Source organism: Telopea speciosissima, chromosome 10 (assembly GCF_018873765.1).
Source record: "Telopea speciosissima isolate NSW1024214 ecotype Mountain lineage chromosome 10, Tspe_v1, whole genome shotgun sequence".
In the NCBI taxonomy this organism is placed as follows: domain Eukaryota; kingdom Viridiplantae; phylum Streptophyta; class Magnoliopsida; order Proteales; family Proteaceae; genus Telopea; species Telopea speciosissima.
The window spans coordinates 52,057,670-52,062,774 of NC_057925.1; positions in this window are offsets into that span (position 1 = coordinate 52,057,670).

The following is a 5,105-nucleotide window of genomic DNA, read 5'->3' on the forward strand; positions in this document are numbered from 1 at the left end:
CGCATCCGTATAGGGGCATTCGTAACCATTTAAAAATATCCAGAAAAAAAAAAATTATCTTGATCCAAATAGATATCCAACCAATAATTTAAAAAATAAATAAATTTAACTAATGATTTTGAGGGTTTTCGAAGATTTAACAAGTTTTAAGGAATGAGGAAATGAGAATCATGAAGGTAAGAGACATGGATTGAGAGTGAATAGTATTTGCCGAGTGAGGAAAGTCTAGGTTACACAAGTTAAAGATGTAAATAGATAGTAGAAAATTCGAATTCAATTTGCATTCGTATCCATTTAGGGATATTTGTATCTGATTTGTATCCGTTTACATCTCTAATTAAAATCGAATATCAGATGGTAGGTACTATTTGTCGAGATGCAAATTGAGCTGTGATTGTGTACTTCTAACTTCTACGGTGCACACTCGCTTTATTAATACAAGGATGAGTAATGCCTTGTTCCGTTGCTCATATTTTATTTTATTTTTTTTAACAAAATATGCCTTGATCTAATGGTACTCGGTATAGAATTATAGATACATCATCTATTAAGAGGGGTTATTTTGACGAGTTAGAGGTAGGGTTTAGTAATCGGTATTGGTATGGATCGGTTCATATCGGTATGGACTATATCGATCATGTTTCCATAAAAAGCTTGATTATTTTTACATTTTACCATTGTCCATACCAATCCATTGATATGGGATCAACCAAGAATCGATATCAGTCTCCACTGATACTGATACGAATTGGCCGATCCATTATCGATTCCTCAAGCCATGGTTAGGGGATGTCAAACGGTCTGTTTGGTCCAATTCAAGTCGGTCCAAATCAGGTATTTACATGTTTCAATTCAAATCGAAATCAAACCGTTAAATTAATATTTGATTTTGGTTCGGTATTAGCTTTTCCAAACGATTCGATTCAGTTTACTAGTTACATTACAACAAATAAAATCAGGGGGCCGGTTCAAGGGGGGGGAAACAGATCATGAGTTGATGCAATTCAGTCAGTTTTGGTTCGATTTTGGGGTTTACCCGAGGAAGCCAATAAAAATTAGGGGCCAATCCCATGAGGTTTCATGGTTCTGATGGACTTCGATCTCGATTCATATCAGTTGCATGATCATTGTAGGCCCGGAGTTTTTATCCATTTCTACCCATAAAATTAAGATGGTTCTTCATTATTTAAAAAATAATAAAAATGTACTCTCATGTTTGAGAGGTGGAATATGATTATAAATTTATGAGAAAAAGAATGTTACCTGATCGTGTGTGACATATGACCCTTGCACCTAGACATAGGGGACTTATTTATACACAAAATTTGGACCCTCACGATTTGCGACAGGGCAGAATGGCAGATTTTGTTTTCAACCACCTAATGTCATATGGTTGGATAAACCACCAAAATAGCTCCTTAAAACATAAAATTTGGCTCCATGGATATCAAGGCAAAATCCATTCCAATGCAAATTTTAAATCCTAGTGAAAAGGGATTCTTTAAAGGGTGGATCTCCTCAACCCAAGGTGAAGCCCTCGCAATAAGGTGTGCACTATCCCAGGCTGCTGCTTCAGGCTATGTTGATCTCCAGGTTGAATCTGACAGCAAAGAGGTCATCGAGTTGATCCAAGATGCATCTTGCATTCCACCAGTGGAAGTTGCTCCTATAGTAAGGGATATTCAAATCCTTATTACTTCTTTTGGGTCCCTATCTTTTGTTTCTATTCTAAAGATGGCAAATGTTGTTGTCGATATTCTTGCCAGGAAGGCCCGATCTATCATGAATTTGATGGATTGGTCATGTTCCATTCCTTGGCTAAACAGGCTTTGGCTTGTTGTTACTATGGGTTGTACACATGCTTATCATCAATAAATTCTCTTTCAACCAAAAAAAAGGTGGATCTCAACGCAACGATAAGGCTGCTCTATTGCAGCTTGATGGTCACACAAATTTTTTTTTTTTTTTGGGTAAAGATGGTCACAAAGTTCAAATCATGAAACAATCTCCAAAGCGGGAGTAAGATTGCATATTGGTTGGTGCATAAATAATTCTGTAGTAGCTGGAGCTTAGTAGCCATTCTTAGATTTTTCATCTATATAGACTTAAGGATAGTTATTTGTAAGCATTATTGTCATAATTAGATAGTTTTTCCAAAATATTTACTCTAGAAAATCAAAAGTGATTCCAACAGCTACAAGTGACAGTGATTGTCAAGTTAGGGGTGCAACTTGTGCTATGCCGACGCAAGCCCAAAATGGGTGTAAAAATCCTCTCCAGTGTGCTAGTGTGTCCAGCGTGCATCGGACGACTGAGTGCTAGCCTGCCAAATTGTCTGATGCACGTTAGAGAGAATCCAGACTCCCAAAAGAGGGCTTGTCGAAATTTCTTTTTAGACATTGGCTAGGATTTGAAGCCCATGGTTTAGGCTTGGGCTAAAAAATGTTGGCCCAAAGATACTTGAGTAGGATTTATCAATTTTACAAGGCAACAAAGGCAAACACCCCCCCCCCCGCCCCCCTCCACGGTTGAGATAGGGCAGGGTGAGTTTCCTTAGCTTTTTATCTAAAACCCTAACCTGCCCCAAACCCTATCTGTAGTCATATTAAACCCGGGGGCGGGGGCAGGGGCAGGGCTCCTGTTTAACCCAGTCCATTGCAATCCTTATATCTGAGTACTTCTAATTTACCTTGTGATTGTACTTGTACATGCCTTTATATGCTTAAATGGCTCGCACTTCTTTGCGATGCATTCGATCCCAACCACATAGAAATGGTTGTTGTATTGAGGATGATCTAAATCATCCATTAAATAGGGAAACCTCTAACCAACCACTTCTAAAGAAAAGAAAAGGATTCATGGAGGGGTTTGAACTATCAAATAAAAGATTTTTTTTAATAGAGAAGAGAAAATGTGGATAAGGAATCTGAAAGATGGCATCGTGCGATTCCTTTTCCCTTAATTTTATTAGTTATACGCTTTTAAATTTGAAAAGTTGGCTTTTGAAAGCCGATAAACATAAGCACGGCAAGCTTACCAGCCTAAGCCCTAAGGGCCTAGCTTCTCAACCACTTATCTTGCCCAATGGCGCCTCCATTTTGAGTTACAAGTTTGAATTGACACCATGAGCAAATAGTGATTTAAAAGGCCGGATCATCTCTATGTACATGCAATGTAACACTATAACAATTATTCATATATAATTTCATGACGACAAGTGTCTTTCTTTTCTAACAAAATGTTCCTCTAAAACATTCTTAACAACATGAAGGGATATTTGTAAAAGCAAAAAGACACATGTCATCACAAAATCATATGTGAAGCCTTAAGTGATTCGAAGTCTTGCAGGTTATGGCCCACAAAATAAAATAGAATAAAGTGGCTACTAATGTGCCACATGGTTTACTTTGATCAATTTATTATTTTCATATTTTACATATAAAAAAATAAAATTTAAGGGTTTGTTTGGGCAAGTTTACCAATGGTTTGTCCAATAATGGCTACATCGAGTGCTTCTCTATTTATATATTGGGTATTGTTATGACAAATTCCGACTCGGGTCGTGGTTCAGCAGATCGAGCCGATCTGCACAAGCAAAACCACAAAAACAAGCAAAGAAGTGCCGATCTAAGTCGGTTGGTTCATTCCGATGCTTAAGTTAGAGTTTGCAACAAATAAATCTCAAACTAAGGAGCTTGAGTCAGTAAAAAGTTAAGTGCCTATTCCTAAGCCTGGCATGACTATTTATAGCTTTGAGGTACTAAACGGTACTCGAACTTTACCTGTTTATAGATAATAACTTCGGTTCCATGTAATCCTTGGTGGTAAGATCTTTAGCTGACACGTGTATAACCTAGGGTCATGCTTAACGTGTGACTCTAAGGTCATGCAAAATGCATGACCCTCAACTGACCGGGGTCAATTGAGGTGAGTTATCGTTAACTTGGGTTAATCTGGATCGTCCCGATGTGGATTGCCGACCCGATCTGTGTGTTAGCCGAGCCGGAGTTGGTTTTCTTCCTCCACGTGTTATGAGATGATTGATCGTGGTCAGTTATGACTTATCAGGTAGGGTATTAAAACACATGTGGTATTGGATGAAATCTAACACACCAAGGCACCAAGCCAATGGAAGCATGGGAGTAGGTGTCTCACCATTTGGTTTGTACACAAATGACCTCGTGTTAGAAGGAGAGAGAGAGAGAGAGAGAGAGAGCTACAATGTTTCAAGAATCAAGAACAGATCAATCGATTCCAATCCGACCAGTCCTACTTGTCCGATCCTTACGTAGACACTATGGTTAGGGCATATTTTGGCCTATCCAACTGATTTATCGCAAATACTCCTAGCCTATAGAAGAAGGTAGAAGGCTGGACAGATTCCACTGAGTTTTTTTTTTTGATGAAAGTTTAATCACACAAACCACACACCAATCCTAAAAGGTTAACTCAGATTCCACGGAGTTGGTGCAATGGTTATTATATCTGGAAGTCCATTAATCGCCATGGGTGATTTTTTCTCTGTTTTATGATATTTAGTCTCTCTTAAAAACGGCCAACTTGTTCTATATAAAAAAGATGGATAAAGACTACATTTCTATTGCTCATAATCTAACTTATAAGGTTAGGTGTGATCGTACCCCTGATGTTATTAACAACAATGTGGTTATTTATTGCTTTTCCTAATTTATGAAGTTTTTCTTCTCTTACAAAGAAACGATGCGGAGCTAAGAATGGTCGACGCCTTAGATCAAGTTTTTGTCGATGTTGTATGTCTCCCTTCATTTTACTTCTTTAATTTTATTCTATTGAGAGGCCACTCCATTGAGTTGGGATATACGCTTAGATGTTGGTGTTGTTCTTTTTCTCACACAGAGGCAGGTTTGCTGTTTGCTGACCGACGATTTTTTATTTATTTATTGGGTAATGGCCGATTAACGAGTTTCGTTTATTGCATGAGAAGATTAGGAAGTAAAAAGTAGTTGAAAATGTGAAGCTTGCATGTCAGATTGTCCTATCATTAAAAAGCAAAAGGCATCATAGGGACAATATTGGAAAAAGTGTTTTCCATAAAATACGATCCAAAAGAAAACCATATCAATTTT